This window comes from Artemia sp. Qi Xiang Cuo, chromosome 17 (assembly GCF_049724085.1).
Source record: "Artemia sp. Qi Xiang Cuo chromosome 17, ASM4972408v1, whole genome shotgun sequence".
Taxonomy (NCBI): Eukaryota; Metazoa; Arthropoda; class Branchiopoda; order Anostraca; family Artemiidae; genus Artemia; species Artemia sp. Qi Xiang Cuo.
The window spans coordinates 30,325,957-30,339,955 of record NC_142810.1 but is presented as its reverse complement, the minus strand read 5'-3'; the positions used below and the strand labels follow the sequence as shown (position 1 = coordinate 30,339,955).

Genomic DNA, 13,999 nt, shown 5'->3' with positions numbered 1-13,999 from the left:
AAAATTCATTAAGCTTAATAAAACCCATCTAAAGCTACTAGCCGGAGAAAATTTGACTGATTTTCAAAAAAAGGGTAAAAGAACCCCCCCCCCCAAAAAAAAAAGTTATTTGTATATTAATAGTAGACGCGGTAGTAGTAGTTATTAGTAGTATTAGTAGTAGTTATTAGTAGACACGGGGACCCTTCAGCATTTTTCGATTGCTAAGTATTTCGACTGCTGCAGCTTCTGAGATCAATGTAAGTTCGATAGGGGCTACACTCAACACTGTCCATGTAATTCAAATACATATTTAGATACAGTTCTGGCAGAGTATTTGAAATACGTATTTAAGCACTTTTTTCCTGTATTTGAAATACAAAATACTTTGATACACAGCGTCAATTACCATCCTGCCATAACATGACAAACTACATTTGAAACGCAGATGGCCTGGCGTCTCGGGCCACTTCAGATGGGATTTCATGTATTCTGCTTTTTGGAAAAACGAATACTTAGGCCCATGATAGTGCACGATGGAAGAAATTTCAGTCACAAAAATTCTTGACAGGAAATATTTCAAAATTAGAGCGTCCAACTTACTCTTGCACTTGAAGGCAGGTTAGATAAGCGTAAAAACTCAAGGTACATGGTGTATAATGATTATTGTACATCAAACAGTGCTTGGTAGCGAATGGTAAATAAGGACTCAGAAACTTTTAGAAACTCTAAAAATAGGAATTAGGATATCAATTAACACATCAAAAGAATTGGCTTTTTATGCTGATTTAGAATACATAAAATTCATTAAGCTTAATAAAACCCATCTAAAGCTACTAGCCGGAGAAAATTTGACTGATTTTCAAAAAAAGGGTAAAAGACCCCCCCCCCCAAAAAAAAGTTAATCAATGTCATTGAAAATCATACCTTCAGATTGAGCATATCAGAGAGCCCTACCGTAGACGTTTCAAGCTTCCATATTCAAAAATATGGAATTTTATATTTTTTAAAAGAAGAAAGATAATGGATAGGCTACGTGTTTATTTGGTTGCTTTTTTGTTGTGTTTTCCAAGGGATAACTTTATCGAACTAGTGGTCCCGGAAGATCGGAAGAGGCATCATTTGAGCGGAAATCAAAAGTAATAGTGCCCATTTTCAGCGATTAAAAAGATTGCGCAACGGGAAAATGACATTTCTGCCATTTTTAGAAACCGAACTGTGATTTTGCCCCAAAGACCGCCAAATTTGCTATCGACTGACAGTTCTGAGATAGCCAATCGATTTACGAGTATCAAAAAACTATGTAGTGAGCTTCCTAGTTGTAAAAAAAGTAATGCCACATAATCGCGCATTCGTTACATATAAGATTAATGGTAAATAAACATTTATTATCTTTTTCCTTGACTTAAATAAGTTGATTCACTTGATTTTCTATGAAATTATGTACAGTGATATAATTGTGCATTAGCTATTTTGAAGGATGGACAGTAGATCATGCATTTTGAAGGTGGGGTGTTAAATGCCTCAAAGAGTACATTCAATGACAAAATTTCCAAGCCTGATTTAGCCTTCACATAATATATAGAATGAGTTTCGAGGCATTGTGGTCTAATCCTCTTGATTCCGGCTTTACTTGGAGAAGGAAAGGAGATTTTTTGGCATGATTTGAAAAATGATAAAAATTAAATAAAATTTAATCAAAATAATTAAATAAATTCAACCTAAATTAATCAAAATCAATTCAGCAGAAAGTAAGGCACAACATTAAAACTTGCACCCTCTTCTGCTCCTCGCTCGTTTGTTAAAGTTTTAGTGCTTCACAAAAACGTTTTATTCCAACTCATCGGTCTTTGTGTTTCAGCAGAGATTCTTAAAGGATAGAGTAAAAAGTAAAACTTTAGTGGGTACTGTTCTAATATATGTCAAACACGCGAGAGGTGAAGTTTGGTTAATGTTAATGAAATAAAACAAACTATGATGAAAACATAATAGTTTATGAACATAATTGGGCTATATATTTGCACATTAGGGGTGGAGGTGGCGGGGTAAAGCATAGCATATATTAAATACGTAACCTAATCTAACCTAGGTACCTTTTTCTCTCTAAACCGGAAAGAAAAAACAAAAGTTTAAACATTGTAAATGCAGTGATAAATCACTGTTTGCAATCCTCAGCATAGGAAAACTCCGTTGAAAAAAAAACTGTTTGATTAGTTTCTGTAGCATCTTCGCAGTACAATGCCTCGCGTGTTTTACAGATAATAGAACAGTACCCTTTAGCGTAAAGGACGAGGGGTAAAGGAGGGAAACAGCCCCCCTTCTTAATGCACGGACAAATTTTTGTCCGTTTTAAGCTTTAATTTTGCTCCTTACTTTCAGCTGAAAAACTTTTTTTGTTTATTAAATGCTAATTGGAGCCAGCTAGGGTCATACATGAAGGGCTATTTTCTATCATGGGATGCTCAAGATTTAATTTCGGCTTTTCCCTTGGAATCTGCGGACCATTAAGATCAGTTAGAAATTCTAGTTTCTTAAAGCACTACCTTTATGAACCGAAAATGCAAAAGACCACTCTGTAAGGAAACGAAGGCCGAAATATAATCTCTCATCATTTTGAGCAAAAATAGACAATCGTTTCCTGAGCTGAATAAAATAGTCAAAACCTGTGTTCACTATTTTTTAATGCAAAAGCTGCATACTGTATTTATCAGTTTCGAATGCACCAGCTGTAGTTTTGCAGTACTCACTGCTTTTCTGTTTATCTTTATTTTGCTAGTAAAATAATGTCAACCATGTCCTGGCTGCTTTTACTCCTTCTGTTTAAGAAATCACGTTTAAAAAAAATAAAATAAAATTTAAAATTAATTTTTTAAGCAACTTCGATCAGTGGACAAGCAAAAAAACCAAAAAAACTGTACCTATTGTTTGATTTATGAAGAGATAAATTTGGTGAAAGCAACTTCATCTACTTTGAGCTTCTATCTCTCTGCACGGACAGGTCTCCCGAGACTTACCCCGGCGCCGAGCCGAAGAGGGAAGACCGGCGGCGGCGGGGCAAAAAACAGCACGCCGCGCCGCGGCGCCGGCGTGATCAATGTTGACCGCAAACATTAATGTTTTCATCAGTCTTTCTCAAATCACAGCTTCAATTTAGAACAGATTCGAGCGTGTTCATGTTTTCAAAAATTCACAATTCGCTGGCTGGAAACTAGTCTTCTTCGTTACTCATCAAGAGAAGTAGAAATCTGGTAGAAACGAAATGGCTGTGACGTTTCAGAACCCTTGCATAATACGAGTAGTTGAAATATCTATTAGCTATGTATTCTTAACATAAATAATTATCAAAATTAGTAGTTTTTTTCATCGAGCATTGCTGCATACAAAACTTCAAATACCGTATCACAAAATTCGTCAGTTATCTGGGTAAAAACTTTGAATAAAACTTTGAACTTAGAAGCTTAATTTTTTCATAATGCCCTTTGCCTATATCTGTTTTGTCACCTTTAAAACAGTTGAAATGGGAGACTTTGACATTGATTGTTTTTTTTTGCTCTTTTGGATTCTTAAAAATACTTATTGTAACTGTTTTTTAATTACAATTTTAAAAAAATGCAATATAAATTTGTTTGCTTCTTTATAGAATATATGTCATGTAGGCTAAGATTCAACTGCTGTTTTTTTATTGCTTTCGGCTGCTCTTTTGCAAATTATTCGTTTTTTTCCTTTGGGGATTCATTCCAAGTTATAAATTGATAAATACCTAATATCAGTCAAATTATAAACTGCATCTAAAAGGAGTAAATTTATCAAATTGAAAAATACATGATGATCATTTCACATGAAAATACTTTAATCACAATGAAACAAAAAACACTTAATGGTTTATTCGGTATGAAGAAAAATTAAATGCCAGCTATTTTCTGGTAAAAAATGAAAAGCTCATCCGTTTTAAATGTAATTAAATGAAATAATATGCAGACTGAAGTAGCTCCAGGAAGATGTTGAGATGCTCATCCTAGTTCATCACTTTTAATCCAAGCAAAATGTTAGGACACTTAGCATCAGTTATTGAGTTTAAGCTTTGATTTCCAAATGCTCACAAAAATTACCAAATTTAAGAAAGTCGCAACAATAAGTCACCTGTGGTCAAAATACTTAAACATTGCTCTTTAATCCCCACCCACGCTCAAAGCCTCTGCTATGGTCATTTCCAAGGAAATCTCCAAAGAATTTCTTTTTAAAATAGCATTCAAGTGTAGTTAGGGGTATTTAACCTTTTTTGCTTTTCTTCAAAGCTTTGAAAAAAGTGTTATAATATTTCAAATGCTACATTTGTTATATTTTTGCATATTTTTGGTAATAATTTGTGGGGTGATCGAATTTTTTAAACCACTGTAGATACGTTCTGAACGTTGCAACATCTAGTACCCTGAGGTCATAAGACTGTCAAAGACTCCTCCTTGAAACCTCCCAAATTGAAACTTTTATTATGACCTGGCCTGTTAATGTAACTTGGGCACTGGACCAAGGGCGCCATTGTCACTCGAGCGTAACGTTAGGTGGGGATGTCGATATCGCTTTCGTCACACCAATTCGTTTTAGCGTGAATCTGCCTGGTACTTATGAATGTTTTCAAATTAAACCCATTTCATCAATAAGAAAAAAAAAACGGTTTAGACGCATATGTCCCTTTCCTTTTGGACGATAAAACCACGCAAGTGGTGCATCAAGTATAACTCAAGAAAATCTTGTTAATTTTTCTCAACTTTTCAAATTTTTGGCATCCCTGCTTTCAATAAAAAAATCAAGGTACTATCACTTAAATATAATAACTCCCTATGCCCCCACCCTCTGGATAATATCTTGATAGGATACCGTCTCTGCTTTAAATAAAAAAATAATTAACTTACTGACACCCCTGCTTTCAAAAAAAAAAATCGAGGCATTATCATTTAAATATGATAGCTCACTACCCCCCCCCCTGGATACCACCTTGATAAAATGCCGTCTCTGCTTTAAATTAAAAAAAAATAACTTTTTGGGATCCCTGCTTTCAATAAAAAATTTCGAGATATTATCATTTAAATGTAATACCCCCCTACCCTCCCCTCTGGATACCACCTTGATAGGATACCGTCTCCGCTTTCATTAGAAAAATAAGTTTCTTAATAATTAACTAGGTCACTATATGGTTCAAACAAACACGCAAAATAACGTTAAACAGCTTAGTATTCCTTGAAAAAAATTGAGGGTATGAGTAAAGGGGTACAAAGACAACAAAAAATATGTCGAAATTATTCAGATATACCTCAAATTATCGGAAAACTGAGTCATAGATTTGCCGTGGCATTCAATAAGATCCAAAGAATCTAATTAAAAGGGAGCACACACAAAAGCCAAATTAGGCTAGTAGCCTATGAGAAATCGCAAAAAAATCGTAAAAGGTTTCAGAAAGAAGATTGTATTTTCTTTCAGGCGTTCAACAATTGATTATTAAACATTAAGAAAATCTTATATGAAAAAAAGCAAAAAAAAAAAAAAAAAAAAAAATCTGCAAACTTACAATTCAGATGTAGAAACAATATGTCGACTGTCAATTTCAAAATCCAACTGAAGGCTGATGCTGTATAGTAGTGAATTCGTTCTATAATTCTATTCAACTTGAAAATAAAATTCTTGACTACGAACGATGTTAGAAATAGCGATTGGGAAACTACATTCGAAATGATTGAAACTCATTTCATAAAGACGATATTTTTTTTTGTCAACACATGAAGAACTGTGTATATTGCAATATTTGCAATTGCATATTGCATCTGTCTGGTTTTTATGCAAAGTAACAAAAGAGACGAAAAGTAACAAACAAGAGAATGGTGAAGAAATATGGTATACAAAGCAATATTTGACAACGAAAGTCAATTGCAATAAATTTCTAGGGGTGGAAAGTCACCAGGATTGCGTTATTTTCGAGAATTTGGGGAACCAATTTTTTTTAGGGGTGATACATACATTTTCGGAGAATTACCCGAAAAGTCGGGGATAGTGAAAGCCCTGCTTGATTTCTAATCAGGGAAATAGAAATACTCCACCACACGAGAAGGAAAAGCTCCGACTTTGCGGTTGACGCAATAAAGAATTGCCGCAAAATTACTTTAACGTCGACCGGACACCGCCGCCTCTGTCGACGGCGGCGCATCTGCAGCGCCCCGGCGGCGTTACGACACTTCGGCGGCGTTCGACCGGGCCTCGCGTCGGGGGCGTTCGGTCGATCCGCCGGCGCGGCGCCGGGGTCTAATCCTAATTAAGCTTTGCTGAGGTTGCATTTTCCCAGGCTATCAAAAACATGCTTCCCTTGAGATGTAAGTGCAGTAATTGGAGGGTTTATAATTTTGGCTATTATATGGAATATAGCCGCAAATTAAGTTGAACTGTCACGACCAAATACCATCTAGAAATGCTCATGTTAGGACGACAATGTTATCGCAAGTTTGATCACCTGTTTCTGAAGGTTACAATGTCATTTCGTCTTTTCAAGGTCGACAGTTTTTTTTTTGGGGGGGGGGAGGTTGGCATAAAATATGTGCCAATAAAGGGATACGATTGCCTTTAAAACAAAGCAAAACAGTGTTTTCTTGAGTTTTCTCCAGTCCTCCCGGGAAAATTCTTGGCCCCCTTGTCTTAATGCAAAAATCAAATTACATTTCTGTACCCAGGACGTCCTTTCTTCCACTTGATGCATATCTAATACCTTTAGACTCTAAAGAATACCGAGATCATACTAGACGTAAATAGCGACGAAGCGTTTAGGGTTATTTAGGGGTTAAGGTTCCACAATCTTAAGAAAAAATTCCCTTTTGTATCTACTTGTTGTTTGTATTTATGATCATACTAGATTTCTTCAGACCCGTCTATAGAGCTTAAAAAACGTCATAAACCACTTTGAAAAGAAAACAACCTTAAAATTTTATTTTTCACAATAGACTCAGCTAATGATCTGAGGAGGCACCTGATGCCCACTTGAAAAATATGGGATGCCATATTTGTTTACACTTCTGTAATTTCCCAGCTCCAGTTTCAATTTTATAGCTTCTGTTTTTTTTAGTTAAATTTCATGTTTGAAAAAAGAAATGATGCAATCTACATAAAATGTACTTGAAAATCTGTTATTGCTTCTGGAACATTTTCTCTTTTGTTGTATTTTTTTAACAGTAGAGTAGGTAGGGGGGGGGGGGGTGACTGAACTCCCTTTGCAATCCCTTTTTAAATACCAGTAAGTAAATGTAATCTTGCAAATTTCGTGTAAAAGTTCCTATGACGGGACAATTGTAATATCACGTTTATAATCGATAATATTTAGCCTTAACTTTCTTCGTTCAATGTTCTTGCTGGTTGGACATATAAACCATATAAACATATAAACAGAAGCAAAATGCCCAATAACTTTCGGTTAAGGTTTATTTTAAAGCAAAATACAAAAGTTCATTGATTTTGTGGGTTTTCTATTATCTTTCATACTTATTTCTCATCAAGATTTATTCCTAGTCCCAATAAGCCAGTTATAATCCTTAGCCAAATGTTCCTAAGTGGTACAGGGCCTAAAATAAAAAGATAATTTTTTGTCAACATCAATCCCGACAATTTTTTTCTTGTCATTATAATTTAATCGCCGGATATCTGGCTTCTCATTGATGCAAATCTTAGGCCGAGAGAGAAAGCTAGAGATACTACTCAAGCGTCATCTATTAACTGCAAAGAATAACTCATTGGATATTTTGTTGTAAGAAGAAGTATTAGCTACTTTTGAAAAATTGGTAAATTTTTCTGACTATTTTAAGCTGTAATATGAATTACAAAATGTTTGCTTACCTTATCTTTACAACAGAATCCCCAAGCTTCAGAAGAGCTATATTTTGAATATGCACAATACAATGCTAGCAATTGTAGATGGCATGGCAATTATGTATTGAAAACAATCAGAAAGTGCTGCTACGTTGTTATAGCACAATAAGTGATACCTGATCTGGCTCAATGAATATTGACTGAAGTGACACCCAAGCAATCTAGTGATTACAAAGCAGGCAGAAATATCGTAAGAAGAGCTGCTGACAAATTTTAAAATGCAAACTCTGAAAAAAAAGAAGAGAGAAACTCTGCATGGATTTCGGAAGAAAATCTCTGATCCACCCAATCCACAAAACCCTTTTCCCCCTTTAATCCACAACAAAACGACTCCCGTGCAGGGTTGCAGTGCCTGTTGAGAAACTTCAGCCGCTACGCTGTGCCCATCAGCGGTTAGCAAAAAGGTTTATGCCTAGTTTCGTAAATATGTATATCAAAAATTTCTAAATTTTGACGCATCATGTTTTTTATGTATTTTTATTGATTTTATTGTTTTCTATTTATTTTTAATATTGAATTTTTAACTAAGTGTAGTTTTTTTTAATATATATTTTTTTTTACAATGAATTATGCTTGACTTGAAAGTCACGTTCTGAAGATGATATATATATATATATATATATATATATATATATATATATATATATATATATATATATATATATATATATATATATATATATATATATATATATATATATATATATATATATATATATATATATATATATATATTGTGTTTTTGAGATATATATAGTGCTTTTTTTGGACTTAAAATTCAAATTCGGCGATCATGCTATGATAGTAATTTTTAAAATAAAATTCTATTCATTCATTTACAGAAGGAACAGAATAATCGAGTGATACGAATGCATATGACCAATTGGTCGAACGCGTCAAACCCCAAACAACAACAACAACAACGCTGTTATTTGTTTTCTTTTGGAATAGCTTTATACCAGGTGTATAGCCAGGGTTCAAATCCATTCCTCTTCTCCAAATGCTTGCGATTTGTTCCTGCAATTTTTGGTTATAGCTTTTGCCACAAATTTTCAGCTGGCGATAATTCTATTTGTAAACATTTTACTAAATAGCCTACATTCATCCATTTAGCCCAATTTTTCTTCTTTCTATATTTAGACCTAAATTAATTATATTGTTATTACATTCCTCTTCAAGGTGGACAAGAATTTCAACCTCAGACTAAAAGTAAGGAAATATTTTTTTTTTTATAGAATGTGCCTTTTATTTGCTGTCTTGATGTGTACGGACAACCTCCCCCACACCAGAGGAACAAAGAGGAACATAAATTAATTTAAAGCGAATTTTTTTTCCCAGATGTACTTCTCTGGGAATAAGCTAAATGATACAAATGTCTACCCTCTAAAATATAGGCTATAGTTAATTAAAACCTGGCAATTCAAAACGAACAGAAATTAATTTAAAAAAAAAACTTCCCGAAAAAGTTTCTCAAAGAAAAGTAAAGGCCCTATTAAGCTTAAGATCAATGAATAAATAAATCTTAAAGCGAGTAAAACTTAAATTGAATACGTAAATCGAGCTTAAAACGAACAAAAATTACTACAAACAAGAGTTTGGCTGCTTCCCCCTTCCCTAACTGTGACAGTCTAAAGCCTACTGCATCATATGGCGCAAATCGTGAACCACTCTCGTATCTCGTATGTCGTAATCGTAAATCGTGAACAACTTTGAGATTATCGGATATGCGAATTTTGTGGATGCCTATGACGTTACTATTGGTGTAGCCAAAGGGTAAGGAACCTAGGAGTCTGAGCCCTTTCTGAGCTTGTTTCATTGAATTAAAAGCTTGATTCACTATTGAACAATCTTAAACAAATTATGTTTTAGCTTCCAAGTGTTTGGAAAAACTTGTTTTTTATTATTTTTAGTGATATTTTGTGTCTTTGTGTAAAAGCAATCTTGGATCTGTGATACATATAGTTTTTTCTATTTGCTTGTTGTTTTGTTGTAAAAGTGCAAAGTTATGATTATTCGGGAACTTCTTATAATTTTATTATGCGTTTTCAAAATAATAAATGCGTTTTCAAAAGAAATGGTTTAGTATTTACCAGCCTATTCCTATTCTGTAGATTCCTAAACATCGATACTTATGGTAGAAGAGTAGACAAGAATTAAGAACTATGATTTGGAAGGAAGGGCTGGATTTGTTTTCCCTATCCTGTAGATTCCTAAACAACGTTACTTATGGTAGAAGAGTAGACAAGAATTAAGGGCTATGATTTTGAAGGAAAGGCTAGATTTTTTTTTCCTATCCTATAGATTCCTAAACATCGGTACTTATGGTAGAAGAGTAAACAAGAATTAAGGGCTATGATTTTGAAGGAAGGGCTAGATTTTTTTTTCTCTTTGCTTAACAAACTTGTAAAGGACGCGGGCTACTTTTTTTTTGACACATTGGTATAAATTTAAGTTGAAACTGCAATAAAGTAAACTGCAACTATGTTAGCGGAGGAAGTGGTTGTGCCACCGTGAGCCCTCCAATCCTCTGCTAATAATGCAGATCCATCTATCTATTGCTGGTAATTATAGAATCATCTATCAGGGTGAAAACGACAAATTTTTTAGGCCCATCTCGGTTTTTGAGAATCCAAACATGCAATGTTTATATGTATTGTGTCGACCAAATTTTCACTCTTAGGTGAATAATTGAGAAGTGCCTGAGTTATCAAACACTTTTCGTCCTCAGTTTCATCGATTATGAGCAAGCGTTCGATTCTGGTGATAAACCGTTCCATGACCTTTGCTAAAGCGTTCGATTCACTTTAGCGAAGGTCTTATCCTTGTATGGTATGCCAGACAAATAAATTAAAGTGATTAGTGCTATGTACGAGAATAACAGTGCTGCGGTTAAGGTAGGAAATGAGGTTAGCAGCTGGTTTCGTATTAAATCAGGAGATAAGCAGGGTAGAGTTTTATCCCCCTTTATATGTATCATTTTGATGGACTTTGTCTAAAGGAGCACAGGAACAGTGCTTCCACTTTGTTCCTACCAGATTTCCAATCGGTCAGTTTATAAAAGCCTCAAAATTCCGACACCCGACCACTGACAATCCGACATTTTTTCCGACACCACATTGTCAAAAATCCAACAAATCTCCGACCTCAACCGAAAAATATGACAATCTTCTGTCACATTGGAATCTTTCTTTTCACAAGACAAGCTTTTACACTGTCTGTCATACAGCTCCTCCTCCCTCAATGGTAACATATATCCACACCTTATTCACACTCACTGTTATTCTTTTTCACCTCATATATTTTAAAATCTTCATATAAAATCCTTTTTTTCCTCAAATACAAAACAAACTTTCATCATTTTTCTTTCTTTTTTTAAGATTAATTAATCGAGATCCAATGGCGAGGTTGATCTAATGTAGCTAGTCTTCATGAAATTCATGGTCATATTTCTTAAAAGTATCTCCATCTTTAATTTTATTTTGTGAAACAAAGGTTTTTCACATTGGAAAAGAAGATTAAAATCTGCAAATAGCTCCAGCACAAAGAGCTGGAACTCAAGTAGAATCCAAAGAATTGTATCTTTAAGCGCTTGCGATGCCCTGTTATTCGCGTGAGTTGGATCCTCAGCTGCTACTCCTTGAAAGTAGCTACTAAGTGCATACCAATTATGCAATAGTCGCTCAATGCACATCCGAAGACAGATCAACCTCGCCATTGGATCTCGACCCTGACAAAGCAGGTGATTATTCGCCAGCTGAAAATGTGTACTTGGGGAAGGCAGCTTACAAGTCTCTTCAAACATATCAGTCAAATCCGAGTACAAAAACAAATGAACGTGAAGTGAAAGTTCTCTATAAATGTGCTTGTAAGTTAAATGTGGTGGCGGTGAAGCAAATCAAGCATCGATTCTCGTTTGAGGACGAACTGCTTACGTTGTGCGAAATCCTTGACCCTACGAAAGCTTTGAACGTAGGTGCAAATGGTCTTCTGCAAAAGATTCTACTGAGATATAGCGCACCGTCTGGGGATGGAAGAAAGATAGTAGAGGAATGGTGGAGTTCACTGCTTTTTGATCTTCTAAATGTGACAGATGTCTATGATTTTTCGCGTCACTTGGCTTCTATAAAAACACCAAATGATAATCAGAGGTTCTCTAACATAATCAGCATTGTCCTCCTGGCCTTGCCATTTTCGAACGTTGTTGTAGAGCCGTTCTTTTCAACCTTAAAAGATGTTAAAACAAATCATAGAAACTCGCTCAAAAGTTTGACCCTTACCACAATTATGCAGGCCAATTTTGGCATGAAAAAAAAAGAAGATATTTGTCCCATGAGTTACAACACATGTTGTAAGTCAACATTACAGAGACATGTGTCAAACCTTGTAGTCAAATCAGAGTACAAAAGCAGATGAACGTAAAGTGAAAGTCATCTATAAATGTGCTCGTAAGTTATATGTGTAGGCGGTGAAGCAGGAAACAAAGGTTTTTCACATTGGAAAAGAAGATTAAAATCTGCAAACAACTCCAGCACATAGAGCTGGAATACAAAGAATTGTATCTTTAAGGGCTTGCGATGCCGTGTTATTCGCGTGAGTTGGATCCTCAGCTGCTACACCTTGAAAGTAGCTACTAAGTGCATACCAATTATGGAATAGTCGACCAATGCGCATCCGAAGACAGCCAACATGTCTGACCTGAAGCAAGCATATTCAGGACTGGGGTGTCTGTAAACTTCTGGTGTAATTCGAACTCAGAACGTCCTTTGGCGCTCATGCTGAAGTGATTATATACTATGTGACATAGATCTTCCAATTTCTTTGGAAATTATTTGCAAGCATAAGAAATAATAAGTGAATTGAATAACTGCTGCACTTGACACACATCACAGATGGGAATTCGTCTTTGATTCTGCTCACAACCGAGTTATCACGGCGAAACATAGTATTACACGTGTCCGCAAAGAATCAAACCCAGCTCTCTGTAGCTATATTTCTATCTTGAAGAACATCAGAAATAAGGTTGAAAATGGTTTCCGTTTTTCCATCACAACAATGAAACCATATCAAGGATGTCTACTAATATTTCAAACTCCTTATTGCAGAACAAAACTGCAGCAACTTTTCAAAAGTTTTGCCTTTCTTAAACTAGTGATAGGTTTATTTCTTTTTAATCACTAAGAGAACGGTCCACCCATTTAGCTAGTTTGAAAATCCTTCTCCAGTACAAAAAGAACATCTAGGACAATTAAAAATCCGACACATTTCCGTTTTCAAACAGTTCGTGGTAACGAATTTTCGAAAAAAGGGGGAATAAACCCATAAAAATCATAGTTTAATGGAAATCACACCATCAGATTCAGCGTATCCGAGAACCCTACTATAGAAGTTTAAAGCTCATATCTGCAAAAATGTGGAATTTTGTATTTTTTGCCAGAAGAAAGATCACGGATGCGTGTTTGTTTTTTTTTTTTTCAGGGGTGATTGTATCGATCCAGTAGTCCTAGAATATCGTGAGAGGGCTTATTCAAACGGAAATCAGAAGCTATAATGTCCTCTTTAAATGCCCAAGAAAATTGAAGGCGAACTTGGCCCCCTTCCAACATAATTTTTTTTCTTGAATTCACCCAAGCATAATTTTGAGATAACCATTTTTCTAACCATGGTCGAAAAACTAGTAAATATGTGTTTGACGTTGACTGAATCCCCCACAGTTTCCGGGGGAAGGGCTGAAAGTTATGAACTTTGCCCATTGTTTACATATAGTATAGGTTATTGGGAAGTATACAGACGTTTTCGGGAGAGATTTTTTCTGGTGGGTGGGGGGGGGGGTTGGAGCAGGGGGTTACGGGGGAGGATCTTTCCACGGAGGAATTTTTCATATTGGGAAGGGACATTGCTATGAAGGGGGCACCGGATTTCCCAATATTATTTAAAACAAAGATCAGAAATTAAATAAAAAAACAACAATTTTTTCAACTGAAAGTTAGGAGCAACATCAAAACTTAAAACGAACAGACATTATTGTGTATATGGTTGGGTTTCACCCCCTAGTCATTACCTCGCTCTTTACGCTAAAGTTTTTTTTTACTTTCATCAGAGCTATTTATTCTAATTAACGGCC

General features: G+C 35.2%; 2 protein-coding genes across 3 annotated transcripts in view; one reads left to right on the top strand and one right to left on the bottom strand.

Moving 5' to 3' along the window:
- LOC148942094 (DNA helicase MCM8-like) overlaps positions 1–13,999 on the bottom strand; it is a 47,217-nt gene that overhangs the window by 11,836 nt on the left and 21,382 nt on the right. The window contains exon 2 of one of the 2 annotated variants that reach the window (XM_089103372.1): positions 7,846–8,105. The gene's annotated coding sequence lies outside the window, so the exon portion shown is untranslated. Of the gene's footprint in view, positions 1–2,897; positions 2,937–7,845; positions 8,106–13,999 lie in introns of those variants that run through there. The other variant, XM_089103373.1, reaches the window with a different exon arrangement.
- LOC148942093 (uncharacterized) overlaps positions 7,733–13,999 on the top strand; it is a 31,643-nt gene continuing 25,376 nt past the window's right edge. The window contains exon 1 of the transcript XR_016143172.1: positions 7,733–7,790. The gene's annotated coding sequence lies outside the window, so the exon portion shown is untranslated. The remainder of the gene's footprint in view (positions 7,791–13,999) is intronic.